This window comes from Leptopilina boulardi, unplaced genomic scaffold, assembly GCF_019393585.1.
Source record: "Leptopilina boulardi isolate dan_hultmark-lab unplaced genomic scaffold, ZJU_Lbou_2.1 LbouV2_310, whole genome shotgun sequence".
In the NCBI taxonomy this organism is placed as follows: Eukaryota; Metazoa; Arthropoda; class Insecta; order Hymenoptera; family Figitidae; genus Leptopilina; species Leptopilina boulardi.
Window position 1 is genome coordinate 4,616,329 of NW_026137875.1, and position 16,133 is coordinate 4,632,461.

A 16,133-nucleotide genomic window follows, 5' to 3' on the forward strand; every position below is an offset into this window, starting at 1 on the left:
ATACAAAAAAAAGTTCTGTAATTCTAGAATATTGCTATAGATCGGTTACAAAATTGTTATAGAATTAAAATTTTTAAAAATTTATTTTGTTATCAAATTTTTACATATTTGTTCTAGAACAATGATCTAGAACGCATTGTTCTGGAATTGTTACAGATCTTGTTACAGTTTTATGCCCACAGGGGGGCGACATTTTTACTGAGCTATTCCTCACCAGTTCTAGAACTTATTCATTTTTGTTATAGAACAGTTACACAACTGTTCTGTAACTTTGCACACTGGGTAGTAAAGAAAAAATTATTTTTTCAAGCCTAAATCGCGCAAAATCAATTTCTTCGCATTTACCTAATTATCGGCGTTTGCATTTTCCTACAAATTCTGTGACCAAATTGCATTTTCTTCATTATTTAATATTCAGAGTCAGATTTGATAAAGCCAGCGGAATGGCATAAAACATAATTTCCGTTTGGATTCTCTCTTTCTCTTTCTTTATATATGAACCAGCCTTCTGGGCCAATGGTTGATTTTCTTCTTTTTTTCATTTATTTATCTTTCACCCCATTAGCCGTGAATTTATACGACCACCTTCTGCCAGATTCCTTTCATCCGCTAACTCAATGGGTGTTCCAAAAATGTTTATCGACAAGTACAATAAAAATAATTTATATATCATTCTTGTCCCAAAATATTTGCATATTCATTTATATATTATTTATCGAATTTGATTCAATTCTTTTTCCTAGTAAAGACTTCTGTGTTCTCTGAATGCAAATCATGTATAGATAATAAAATAAATTTATAAAAAAAATTTTTTTTAATTCAGTTTGAGAATTTTTTTTTTTTAAATATAATTGTGACACGTTCTGAAGAAAGGGACCTAAGAAGTAAACGAAAATTTCACCTTGATTAAAAGTTTCTATTTATTTATGTAAAATCAAAATTAGTTTTTATTGATTATTTTTAATGAATTGAAGATTTAAATATTAATAATTTGTATATTGAAAGTTCATCCTTTTTTTGTATTTTACTATTTTCACTTAAAAATTTCAAAACATAACCTATAACTTGTTGCTTCTTATGTCCCTTTCTTCAGAGCGCGTCAAATTAAAAAAAATATATATGAAAATAATAATGTTAACATAAGAAATGTTTTGTAGTTGTGAAAATAATTTTCTAGCGATTAAAATGATACTGCGTAAATTACACGCTGAGCATCTGTAGATTATGTTTATTAATAAGGGGCGGCTACTTTGAAGCATAATTTGATGTACCCTTGCGTGACGAAAGCGTTAGCCTAATTTGATTATGAGCTCACTTCATCCGTGGCCAAATGAAATAACAATGTTATAAATTTTCCTTAAAACATCCTATTGAGATTAATACTTTTTTTTTTATTAAAATACTTTTTATTGTTTAAATTTTTGTATCTTTCGTTAAAATAACTTTAATCTAATAATTCAAAAACAGTAATGATTATTATTATTATTATATCCAATATAATTGTGACTGTTCTACTATAAAATGAATTGATTAATTATTTTTCAATCAAATTTTTAAATAAAAAATTATAAAACTGAACTCTAACTGAATTACAGATTTTAATAAATGTTAAAAAAAAATACTATAAATAAGTCATTAAATTTTTTATTAAACATTTTATTTTCAATATATATATATACAAAAGAGACAAAATTTTCTATCATTCAAAAATATATATTCCATCATTGCGGTTATTATTCAGTATAAATTATGAAATTGTACACCGAGGGGGAATTTACTAGTTAAAAACGTGTACACTTGACTACCGGTATTACACCTCATATTACCTTTATTACTAAGTTATTACACGTTATTACAGAGTATTACACATTATTACAGAGATATTACAGAGTTTTTTGCGTTATTACAGCACCGTAATAACGCATTATTACACGGTATTACACATTATTACACAAGTATTACAGGAAGAGTGTACACTTGACTACCTGAGTAAATTCCCCCTCGTTGTACACATTTCCTTGAGACCTAGATTTCTTGTTCTTTTGGACCAAATTTCTTTTTCACTTGACTTCTTCATAAATTATGCGAGATCGAATCCACATTTCTCCGACATTTTTTTTTTTTTTTTTTTTTTGTTCTTCCACGGACCAGCCCAGAGCGACAATGTGTACTTCAATTGCAACCGCAGTCAGGTGCCACAGTGGTTCTTAATGGGTACCTCTCTTTTTTTTCTTTCTCTTTCTCTCTCGCATTTCCAGCCCAATTCCGAGAGACGAAGGAACGATCACGATCTATGTCGGTCGAGGAGGATCTGCAGCCTTAATTCACCTACATTCGCCATTCCAAGAGACTCCAAAATCACCATCCGTGAATTTTCAGTCAATAAATATATGTGTATATATATATATACCAAATCGTTGTCGTTATATATAGGCTTGAACAGAAAAATATTATTTTTTCAATTTTCACTTTCTGATATAATTATTGTCCACGAGAAATAAAGAAGGGTGTACGAATATATCGCGATTGATGAAAATCAATTTTAAATTTCATTTTTTTTTGGTTGCAGTTAATATTCACAGGAAGGTATTAAAATTTTATCCTAAAATTTGGATCAAATTATGCAATGTTTTGATACCCATACGGTTCAACTTGATCTGCATTCCTACTTGGAAAGATTCCCCGGAAAGTGCCCCCTGGTGGTTCTATCAGAATTCCGCCGGAACTTCCAACGTAATTCCGTTGGAATTCCATCAGAGTTCCAAAGAATTTCCTATGGGATTCCGACGGAATTCTGACGCAATTTTTTCCAACAATTTTTTTTCAAAATTTTTAGAGTCCTAATTCCGTCGGAATCCCATCGGAAATTCTTTGGAACTCTGATGGAATTACGTTGGAAGTCTATCGGAAATTCTTTGGAACTCCGATGGAATTCCGATGGAATTACGTTGGAAGTTCCGGCGGAATTCTGATAGAACCTCCAGGGGTTCCATCGGAAATTCTTTGGAACTCCGATGGAATTGCGACGGAATTACGTTGGAAGTCTATCGGAAATTCTTTGGAACTCCGATGGAATTATGATAGAACCTCCAGGGGGAACTTTCCGGGGAATCTTTCCAAGTGGGTTATTTGGATCATTTTTTGATAACTAAAATTGGTATCAAAGTACAACTGACATGGACCTTTTTCGGGTGGGTTTTTATAAAGATATTTAAACACCTGGTTGGTTTCCATTGTCCCCATTCGCCATTTGTCATAATTCTCATCATTCTCGTCAATTATCGCATCCTGCTCTAGTAATTTATTAACTTTATAGTAACTTTTAATTTTAACAATAAAATCACTAAAGTTTCACTAGAGCAGGGTGAGGTAGTTGACGAGAATTATGACAAATGGCGAGTGAGAACTTTGGCGAGTGGGGACAATGGAAACCACCAACCAGCTTACTAGTTTTCGATATACCGAAAAAAACAGATGCTATTTTTTGGCGGAGAATTTAAAATTGGATTTTAAATATTTCTGAAAAGTACAATGGTATGAAGAATAAATGATACATAAATTATACTTGTAATATAAAATAAACTTAAAAATTAATTTATTTTCCATATCATTGTATTTTTCAGAAATATTCAAAACCTAATTTTAAACTCTCCCGTCAAAAAGTAGCATCTATTTTTTTTTTGGGATTCTAAAACCTGTGAGGTATGTAAACGCCTTTAACCCCTTGACAGTCCAGGGCCCATATGTGGCCAAAAAAAGTCGTGCCACCTTTGTGCAAGTGGCCATATATGGCCACCGCAAAAATATAATACTAAATTTAATTTGATTCGACTGAAATTTGTTACTCGGGGGTTTTTGGGGTCGCTGAATCAAAATTTAAAGTCAGATTTCAAAAAAACAAAATGGCGGACCCAAAATGGCGACCATGAAAACTTAAAATTTATCAGATTTACATGAAACTTGTTGCTCAGGGGTTTTCGGGGTCGCTAAATTTGAATCTGAGGTCGGTTTTTCAAAATTCAAAATGGCGGATCCAATATGGCAACCCAATATGGCGGATAATTTAAAAATTAATGCGTTTTGACCACAATTTGTTACTCGGGGGTTTTTGGGGTCGCTGAATTCGAATTTGAGGTCGGTTTTTTGAAATTCAAAATGGCGGATCTAATATGGCGGACAAATTTTTAAAAAATCAATCCGATTTGCCTGAAATTTGTTACTCGGAGTTTTTTGGGGTCGCTGAATTCAAATTTGAGGTCAGTTTTTCAAAATTCAAAATGGCGGATCCAATATGTCGGACAAATATGGCAGACAATTTGAAAATTGATGTGTTTCCACCGAAAATCGTTTTTTAGAGATTTTTGGAATTTTCGAAATCAGCGACCCCAAAAACCCCCAAGTAACGATTTTCGGCCGAAACACATTACTTTTTACATTATTTAATATATTTGGTCACCAAATTTAATCCGCCATTTTGAATTTTAAAAAAACGACCTCAAATTCGAATTCAGCGACCTCAAAAACCCTTAAGTAACAAATTTCAGGCAAATCGGATCAATTTTTTTAAAATTTGTCCGCCATATTGGATCCGCCATTTTGAATTTTGAAAAACTGACCTTAAATTTGAATTTAGCGACCCCAAAAACCCCCGAGTAACAAATTTCAGGAAAATCGGATCAATTTTTTTAAAATTAGTCCGCCATATTGGATCCGCCATTTTGAATTTTGAAAAACTGACCTTAAATTCGAATTCAGCGACCACAAAAACCTTAAATATGATGAAGTCATATTTTTTTGGAAACTTTTTTTTCGGACCGTTTTAGGCCCACCAGCGATTTTTAACTGGACTGCGAAGGGGTTAAAAGACAGACTCCATAAATGCGTCACATTTTGGACGTTTTACTGTAAATTGTACTTAGTAATTTGCATTCTGAACTCTGGTGACTGCATGTTATCAAAAAATAAAATATAAAAATAAGATGTGCCTGAACGTTCAAATGAACGAAAAATTTATTTACTTGGGTTTTTACTTTCAAATTTTATTATTTCAAAAATGTATTAATAATTTATTAAATGTTTAAGATACTTTTTTATTTTTCATTGCTGTAGTAGTTTTTAAAAAATTTATAGACTAAAAAAATTATTTCGTTCATTTGAACGTTCGGAACTTAAGGCACATAAAAAGTTAAAATTGTACACCATTAAAATTAACACCATACTGAGTTATAATGTAAAAAATAATGTCAGTTCGTGACTACATATATATATATACATATTATTTAACTCGGAAGTAAGTTAACATTTCACTTTCATTTTTCAATAATGGTGTAAAATACCCAGTATGAAATTTAAAAGAAAAATCCTCGTCAATTTGAAAACGAAAAATTTTATCAAAATAAAAGTATTCGCCTCTATATATCTAATATTAAGAATGTTTTATTTCAATATGTACAGTTATGAAAATAGAGAAAAAATTGAAATAAATAATTTTCACTTACGTATTTTGCGTTAATGGGAAAAAGGATACTATATAGAGTCGAGTTCAACTCTCGAGCAACTTATCATTACAATGTCTCATTTTCCTATAGAATTACAGGTTTTTCAAGATTGGTTATTTCAGGAAAAAAATTCACAGACCTCCATCGTTGCAGGACAATATGATTAAATCGTGTGAGATTTTTCACACTACACCACCGATTTATTTTTATTTCATTGAAATTGAACTTAGAAATTTTAAATTAATACTAAAGAATCACTTAAGGGTATGTGGGAACCTCCCACGTGACCTAGTATGGGAAAATGTGTTTTGGTAGTATACATCTTATTCTAAAATGAAAAAAGATTTTTGTCTAAAATTTTGAGGGATAATAGATTTGGGTTCAAGGAATCTCGCTGTTCTCCGAAAAATACATAATTTTGAGTAAAATTATTAAAAAATGAAGTTTAAAAAGTGGCATTTTTAAACGAAAATGAAAACAAAGATGGTGGCGCATACACAGACGTTGCTTGAGTGTGTCAGTGCTCCAGTAAACAGCGCCAATTCGAGCGAGTGGCCGCTGAATAAACTATGATATAATACATTATTTTACTATTTATTGCTTTATTTTTATTATTTTTGCGTTAAGTTATGGTAAATGAGTAGAAGAGCGAGATTCCTTGTACCAAACAAAATCGACTTTGAGCCACGAAACCCAAAAAAAATAGGAAAAGAACTAGGCGCAATTGCGCCTACATCTAGGGTTTCGTGGCGCTTTAAATTTTAATGTCAACTACTGGGACATGTCAACTATAGGGACATGTCAATTACTGAGACAGGTCAACTACTGGGACATGTCAATTATAGGGGCATGTTAACTAATGGGACATGTAATGTCCATTCATGTAATGTCCATTCGGGAAAATGTCCATTCAGTAAATGGAGATTTGGGATCTGTGGGGGCCCAAAATTTGAATTTGGGAGCTATGGTGCCCCAAAATTTGAATTTGGGATCTGTGGTGCCCCAAAATTCGAATTTGGAAGCTACGTTTGCCCAAAATTTGAATTTGGGATCTGTGGTGCCCCAAAATTCGAATTTGGAAGCTATGTTTGCCCAAAATTCGAATTTGGGATCTGTGGTGCCCCAAAAGTTTAATTTGGGATCTGTGGGGCCCAAAAATTTTAATTTGGGATCTGTGGTGCCCCAAAATTTTAATTTGGGATCTGTGCCCTAAAATTTGATTTTGGGAGCTGTTGGCCCCAAAATATACTACGGACAGACGGACGCCAAAGTGAAACTATAAGGCTTTCGGCCATGGGCCACGAAACCCTAAAAAAGAACAAAATTCGAAAATGTCAAGGAAAAACACAAAGTCTGCGGAAGTCGGGGAAAATTATAATGAAAATTTTAATAACAACTCTGTAAAAGCAAAGAATTTTTTTCATCTTCTATAATGAGTTATTAATATTCAGCATCTTGAGTCAATAAAATAATATACAATTATTTATATATATTGAAATCAATAAATTTCCATTTCTTTGAAGGAAATAGAAAAAAAAATTGTAAAAGATAAATGATAATTAATACATGAAAATTGATTCAATTTCCTAATAATTCTCAATAGTTGAATTTACATACCAAAGTTCACGTATTTGTTATAATGTTTTTCCTCATGGTGTAGGTATATATATATATGTATAAAAGTGCATTATTATTATTTACATTTAACCCAAGTTGAACCGACCTCCTTATCACAAATATAATCATAATCATTAACAAGTTTCTCTTTTTGGGAAGCAGGCCGAGAGAGAAGAAAGGGGCGGATAAGTTAAACAACACCTTTTTACCTCAAATTGGATTGCAAGTGGTTTTCTGAACATCTTTGCATAAAATAAGGCAGCATTCTTGTTGTGTATGTGTGTGCACGGCAAACGGGTAATCATCGACTGAAATTTTAGTAATGAGGGAAGGATCGTTAATGTGTTCAAGATTTAGGGGAAAGTAATTTAGTCTACACTGCATGATTGCGTGCAAAAAAAAGCAGTCACGATTTCCCATTCACACATATATATATATATAAGTTTTTTTTCCTTTTTTAGTGAGCTAATATGTTGTACAAATATCAGAAAAAAAGACAAGCGAGAAAATAACTCACAGTAACACTCTATAATTGACCATTTTAGAATATATTTGCTGATATATGACTGTGGGAACTGATATACACCGTCAATCGAGACTATTATGGGGGTTGCGAAAATTGTAATTTTTTTTCTTTCTATTATAACCAAAATTCTAAACTTATAAAAAAAATATTTTCAACTTTTTAGTTATATGTATGTTATTGATATTCTTTTGACGATTTTGTTTCAGTTATATTAGAAAAAAAATTTTACTTTGTTTTTATTCATAAAATAAAGTAAAAAATTTTTTCTTCGAATTAAGCTGTATATGGAATCTTTTTAACAATAATTCTTTATTATAAGAACTTCATTACAATTAATGAATTTTTTGTAGCTTAGGAATGATTTTAAAAAATTTTAATTCATACATCCTCCACAGCACCGAAACTTTTCTAAAGATTTCCTAAAGATTTATTTGAAATGTACGGAATATTTTATTGCAATGTTTAGTGAAAATTGTGTAAAGATTTAAATGTCACACTTCAATAAATGTTTAGCGCGAAACTTTCTTAATTCACAGTTTTCCTAAAAGTATCAAATTGAGACTAAAAATTGCATCAAATCTTTGCAACGTTTTGATGCACATAAGTTATATATCAAAAAAGAGATAGTTTTGTGTATCATTTTTAGAAATGATACACGAAACGGTCTCATTTTTTGATGCAAAAAATTTAATCAATTTATATCAATCATGACCGAATTGAATCGACTCAAAATTAAACGAATTTTTTTCAGATATTTTGGTAATAGTACAATTGCGGAGACCATTTCACTATTTAATTTGAAAATGAAAATAACAGAAAATCAAAGACAATCCCTGCTAAAAATAAAATCACAAAACGTCAAAAAATTAGTCAGGATCTCTGACGTTTTGAGACTGTTTTTGTTACGATTGCAGTCACAGAACACCACAATAAGTGAGGTTTAGTCAAAGAATCGTCAATAGTAGTCAGATTTTTTATGAGGGTCGGAGACCCTTTTTTTTGCCATACCATAAATCATTAAACCCTGTGACTATTTGTGATGTTAAATGACATTTCTTTCTATAAAATAGTTTTGAAGATTCCTGACTTACTTCTCATGAATTCTGACTACAAATATTTAAAAATTAAAAAAAATCAATATTTTATCATTAAAAAAATAAATTATCGTACAACATTTTTTTATCTTTACGTTACACATTCTTAATTATTATTTTTACAATTTATTATATTTATTTACTCCTATCGAAGAAAATCTCGCAAACGCAGGGAATCGAACTCACAACCTAACGAACGCAAACCGAATACCTAACCCCTGAGCTAAACTAACCTAACTGAGATCTTAAAAATAGAATACGGTTTTATGAAAATAGAAGATCTTATTACTTTTTTTCAATTTTATCAACATATTTTGTTGATAATTATTATTATTATTTTTAAAAAATTTTATAATTTTTAAAAATTAACAAGTAAAGTTAAAATAGTAATAGGTATATTGTTATATTGATCAAAAAACATTTGTAGTCCAATTATCATATATTAATGTATTCAATTAATAAAATTTGCTTCAGCAAATATTTAATTAAACAAAAAATTCGTATGTAAATATTATTTGAATTCGAACTTAAAAGAATATGTGTAATATACAAATAAAATAGTCTAGAATAATAAGATACTGCCGGATTGTCTCAAGTAAACTCTGAGCGAATTTTATCAGGTTTTTCGCTCACGTTTTAGCACATTCATCACTATTATAATTAATTATAATGATAAGAATTAATTAATATGCATATATTAATTACTATATTATTAAAATTCAATTTAACATAATTCTTCCACAAATCAACTAAATAATTACTAATTTTAATTTCTCTTTTTAGCATACTGCACTATAATTAGATGTAATATTTGGTTCAAATCAAATTTATATTTAGTGGAAACTGGATCAAATTCGCTCAGAGATTGATTGAGCGATCAATTCATATATTCTATTTTACAAGAGACCAGAATGTTTTTGCTCATCTATAGTTGTAAAAAAATAAACTTTTATGTGAAATAGCCAGCGATTTCTAATTTTTTTCAAATATATATATATATAGAGTTAACACAATGGTAAGAATAGGTTTTCAACATATGTTGCTTTCTTATAACTAAATGTAAGGAAACTAGCTTACTGTAAAATAATAAATACAAATTTGAAGTAGGGACTTTAAAAGTATAGTCGTAGTCATTGACGCCTTCCCTTTTCTGTCCTTGTCTTACAAACTTGATTCCATATATATTATATGTACGTTAGAAAAGGACAAAAAGAAAAGTATAGGCCAGAAGGATCTTTTATGGTTTTATGGCTTTTCATTGCAAAATTAAAAATTGTTGCATTTGAAAAAAATGATTTTTAAATATTATATTCGTAATGTACATGTTAATACAATTACAACGATATAAAATTTTTTGCAAATATTTTTAAATTATTGAGAATTAATTTTAATTAATGGAGTATTTATTGTATAATCATTATGTAATTTTAGAGTTTTTACATAATGTTTTATATCATTGGAATCGTTAAAATCTATAAATTACAAATATAACATTTAAAAAAATATTTATTTAAATTTAAATAATTTTTTATTTTGCATTAAAATGTCATAAAACCTGATGGACCCTCGAAAGGACCCTTCTGTTGGAAAAAGGGAATATATAATATAATAGAGTTATATGGTGGGTTTGAGTGGCCTTGGTACCTCTCTTGGAACCCTTTTTATAAAAAAAATAAAACGTAGTGAGAAATCGTCACTTTTTAGAAAACGTCAGGCCCATAAAAACTATTTAAGTCAGAATTAGTCAGCAGCATCACAGAACATCAAAATAGTCTCAAAACGTCAGGATTTCTGACGTTTTGAGACTGATTTCTGATTTTATTTTTAGCAGGGATGTGCAATTCGATAATTAAAAAGTGACAGCTTATAAACAAACATAACCTAAAATGCATGAGAAAAAATTTGTCGATAAAATCAATAAAGCCGAGCTTTTTAGAAGGTAGATGGCAGCACTCATCTATTTTCTTTCTTTAAATTTTTTCTGAATCGTTTTTATAAAAAGCAAAACTGTCAAACTAACCTATTTTCCGTGAAACTCAACTTAAAAACTAAATTTCAACGTAAATAAAAAAAAAAATTTCATAAAATAATTGTCAAAAATGAATTGTACGGATATTAAAAGTCATTAATACGAAATATCAAATTTTTCTAAAAATAGGCTGCATGCAACGACTATAGGTGAAATAAAATGGAATGACCCTAGAAATAAATTAAAATTTTTAGCTGTCGTAAATAAAATTAAAATTTTCTCGAGATAGGTATACAGTTGAAAAATTTAAAAACAAAAAGTAAATTTTCCTCGTCTTGGAACGTAATATTTAAAGATAATTTTTGTTTAAACCGTTAAGAAAAAAGAAATGACTCTCAATAGAGAAAAAGTTAATTAATAAATTATTTAATTATGCATTTCTAACAAAATTTTTTCGTTTATAAATTTTTTCTGATTTCTAAAACCGAATTTACTATAATAACATTACAGTTACTTTGTTGCCCAAATGTAATAATTGCCCCTGGTGTACCAAAATAACACCGATTTATATTTGTGTCAAATTTTTTGTTTATCCGAAATAACAAAAAAAATCTAATCCCTCTGAAAAGTTTTACCAAAAATTATTTTCCCTTTCATTTTTTATTGAATTAAATATTAAAAAAATTAAAATTGATTCCAATTTTTTAAAGTATATAGATGCAAAATTTTAGTAAATTAAATTTAGATTTCTTAATTAAATGGTGGAAAATTTTCAAAAGTAAATGAAGTTTAAATATAAATTCTAATTAAAATTGAACTTGGAAATGTAGTATAAAAAAAATAACCATTTATTTTCTAGGTAAACTTGCTTTTTACAAAATTCAAGGAAATTAAAATTTAAAATAAAATTAATTAAAATTCCTCCTTTGGAAAATTAATTATCTTCGTTTTCCTGTATTTCACATGTTTTGTTAGTTAAGTTTTTCTAGCAATTGACTGTCAAGATTACTGGCGGAGGTGAAATTCGTATGCTTTCTTTTCCTCATTACTATATATATTGTAGCACATCTTCTTTTTCTCCTATTCTGAACACTCGGATGATTACTGCCTTTTTCTATTATATATATATATATATTTATTCCATCCTTTTATAATCTTTAAATAACAAATTATATATGTTTAGAAAACTATTATAAAAAATTTAAACACAAAAAATTGTATATAAAAAATAATTCATATAGGTACCTACTTTCAAAATGAAAAATATCAATTTAGAATTTATTCTTATTTGAAAAATAAAATAACATTAAATATTAAGAATAAATTTTAATTTTAAAAAATCCAAAAAAGTTAGAAAAGAAAAATATTTCCCTAGAATAATATCAAAATGTTTTTAATAATGAAGAAAAAATATTTTCCTCGTGGATAATAATAATAATTATTATTGGTAAAAACCTTTAAAAGCCATAAAACGTCTCTAGCGTTTTATATTTGCACACGTCTTTCATGTTTAAACTTAAAATTTACATATATAGGAAATGTTCAATTTCACTCCTTCAGGGAGAAAGTATACGTGTATGCAATTTAAATAAAATTTTATTCTAAGATCCGTCAATTAATCGTTAAAATTTACATTATTCAATGTGAACACACTTATAATGCTATATATATATATATAAATTTTCTTCCATGTAACACACTTTTTAATTTGGAGAATGGAAAACAAAAGAAAAGAAAAAATTATATAAGTAAAAGTGTCAAGTAATAAAATAGGAACAATATAATTAACTTAAAATCTCACAGCTTTCCACGTCACCCAGGGGGTACTGTGGCGGCACGCGTTCCCGTTATTTTACATGGCGGGTTCCCCAGGAGGCCTAAACCATGCCACACATAATATTTTCGTGTGGAAAATAAAAGTTATAATTTTCTTTTCTAACCAGTATTTTTTTTTTTTTTTATTTGTGCCGTTAAGAATTTTCTTTTTCCTTTCACAAATATTATTTTTATCTCTTTTTTCAAAAAAAAAATTTCTATGAAAATTATTTGTCATAGAAATTTTATAGATTATTTTACAATAATCAAAAAAAAAAAAATTGTTTGAAACAACCAAATTTTTATTGAATTAATCAAATAACTTATTGTTATATTTAACCAAACTATAATTAAACGTTTAATTAGATCAAATAAATAGTTATTTGAATTAAATAAATATTTATTTGAATCAAATAAATTTTGTTTGATATCACCGAAAAAAATGTATTAATACAAAAAATGGTATATTTGCTTCAAACAAAATTTCTTTCAGTGAGGTTTTTACGAATATATTTTTATTTCTTTTCCTCATAAATTTATGTAATAGCGTTTTATCCTTTTTTCCCCATAGATATATTTTTTTATATCTCGATTGAATAATAATAGTAATAATAATTTTTATCATCGCATTACAATAGTAAATGTTATCCTAGTAATAATAAAATGACAATATATGTCAAATAATTTGAAAAATAATTTTTATAATAACATTACATAAAATTTTAATAATTATTACTTAAATGCAGATAATTAAAAAATTATAGTAAATAAATTTTAACGTCTAAATTACTATATGAAAGTCCACAATAATTACATTGATTAATTATTTAGAACATATTTTAATAAACTCGGAATGTAAAATTTAATTATTATTTATTCTTTTGATTTTTTATTCTATTACATTTGGGGAGAAAAAATATTATTTATGTCGAAAGTTAAAAAGAAACATTAATTTATTTGTTTCAAATAATTATTTAGCTCTTAGATAAATATATATTTTTATTTAAAGGGAGAGACAAATGAAATTTTAACCATTATTGAAATTTTCATTGTTATTAGGCAACAATTTCTTTTCTAACTTTATTTAGGATCTAAAAATGTTTTACGTTATCAAAATTGAAAAAAAAATATTTTTTACCAATTTAGTTTTTTTTAAACTGAAAAATTTTTTAAATCCATACGATTGATTGGTTTAAAATTATAAGAAATGAGTGGGAAAAAAAATTGACGATGAAAAATATTCAAATTTTTAGAAAAAGTTCAATTTTAAAAGAAATTTACATTAGTCAACTTTTTTCTACATTATTTCGAATCTACAATCTTATTCAATTATGAAAAATTGAAGAAAAATAACTTTTCGTTTAACCTTTTTTTTAAAAATTCCATTTTATGAAAAAATTAAATTTTTTTAAAACCCATACGATTGATTGTTAAAAATAATTTTAAAAAAGTGTAAAAAAAAAAAATTATCAATGAAAAATATTGAAAATTGATGAGCCAAAAGTTTTGAAAGTTCGAATGAACGAAATTTTTTTTGCAACTTCTTTAAATACAAATTTTATTATAAAATATTTTGTTTTAAATATAGCAGAAAAAACGCTGGATGGAAAATTAAAGAAAAATAATTTTTGACGTTTTACATTTTTTTTAAAACATTTTTTTAGAAAGTTTATTTTTTGAAAAAATTAAATGTTTTTATAACCCATATACGATTGATTGTTCAGAATGATGAAAAAAGTGTTTTAGAAAATTGACGATGAAAAATATTGAAAATTGTGGAAGAAGTTCAGAATTTTAATTTTTCTTGAATTTTAATTTTTATTACAAACTTTCTTAAATAATAATTTTTTTCTAAATTTTCATAAGCTACCGCATCATTTTATATTCTTATTAAATTCAAATAATAAATTGACGCCTTAAATTAACAAAGATTTCAATACTTTTAAAATTTTCACTGGTACCCTTCCTTAATGTGAATAAATTTTTTATTCGAACCACTTTCTAAATTTGAATTAGTAAAAATTTTAACCAATTATTTGTATTAGTGACTCACTTTTTGCTTTCGAATTAGTAAAGTTTAACTAATTCATAATAAAAAAAAATTTACTGTCGCATTTAGTAAAATTTAATTTAATTCAAAAGTAAAAAATGAGTCACTAATTCAAATTAGTTCAAATTTTTACTAATTCAAATTTAAAGAGTGGTTCGAATAAAATTTTACTATCGAATTATAGTAAAATTTAACTAATTCAAAAGCAAAATGATTCAATTCAAGTTAATTAATTCAAATTAGTTAAAATTTTTACTATTTAAAATTTAGAGAGTACTTCGAATAAAAAATTCGTTCGAATAAAATTAACTAATTAATAATAAAAAAAAAATTGTTACTGTCAAATTGAATATATAAATTTAAAATATCAATTGAAGAAAATATTGATTTTCACCAAAAATAAAATTACAAGTTAAAAAATAAGGAATTAGCTAAAACAAATATTTTTTAATTATTATTTTTATTTCATTTTTATTTCTTATAAAAGAATTTCAATTTATTTTGATATTATATTTTAAGTAAAGTCTCACGAGGAAAAAACGTGGTTAAAAGGCTATTAGTTCTTGCGCATTCAACAAGTCCCTGAAGCATGTGCTCATATGAAAGATTCATTCATTAATTTCATGACTACAATACATTTACTGAGATACAAAATCTTTTTTCAAAAAAAGAACTTCAGTAAAATTTAGTTATTACAAAAAATTGCTCCTTTATTTTTTTTCACGCTTATTTTCGTAACATTTTTAAATATTCCATTGATGCAAAAACAGCCACGTGCTTCGCGCCAATTTACCGCTAACCCCAAAAATTCACGTTTCACTATTTAAATAAAAAATATCTTCTTTTTTATTATTCTTTCATGTATAGCACCTTACAATAGAGAACTTCTTTTTTTTTTTATATGTATCAAGTGTGAGGAAAATGCACCGTTTTTCGTTTTAAATTTATGTATACGTTTAAAATATAGAAAAGAAAAATAATATGTGACTGACATTTAAAATGAATAAGTTTATACTTATCACTTTTTTTATACCTTTAATATGATTAGTTATAACTTTAAAGTTATAACGAAAATAGGTGTTTTTTTTTGTTTTTTTTTCAATGGATTTTAAGTACCGGCAAATTTTAAAGATTTTCGTTCTCGAGAGATATTCGCGCTTAGTCCAGAATTACAGTGAGAAGTTACCACGGGAATCGGATCCTTTATATGGGAGAAAATATTGATTTTCACCATAAGAGTTAAAATGTTGCGCGCGCCTTTTACCCCGCCACTTATAAATGTTAAAAACAAAAATTTTTTTTTAAAGCCATGCAAAATTTGACAAAATTTAAAATAGAGAAAAAAAAATGTACCATCAATACTCCAGGGAAATATTTTATTTGAGACAAATAAAATTTATTTGAAGCAAAATAAAAAAATATATTTTTCTCAGAGCCTAATAACTTTTTATTTGTTTTAACCCTTAACTGGCACCATGGGTCCAGTAGACCCGAATATTAAGTTTTTTGATACAACTAATTCGATACAAAAGAATAAATTAACTTCAAACACTAATAATTATAA

At 27.3% G+C, this 16,133-nt stretch overlaps 1 long non-coding RNA gene across 1 annotated transcript; it reads right to left on the reverse strand.

Moving 5' to 3' along the window:
• Positions 1-1,734: 1,734 nt before the first annotated feature.
• LOC127283701 (uncharacterized) lies at positions 1,735-15,731 on the reverse strand. Its single transcript, XR_007843389.1, has 3 exons — positions 15,603-15,731; positions 7,325-7,423; positions 1,735-2,434 (listed from the first exon to the last, which is right to left on the reverse strand). It is a non-coding gene; the product is annotated as an uncharacterized LOC127283701 (long non-coding RNA).
• Between the last annotated feature and the right edge of the window lie 402 nt (positions 15,732-16,133).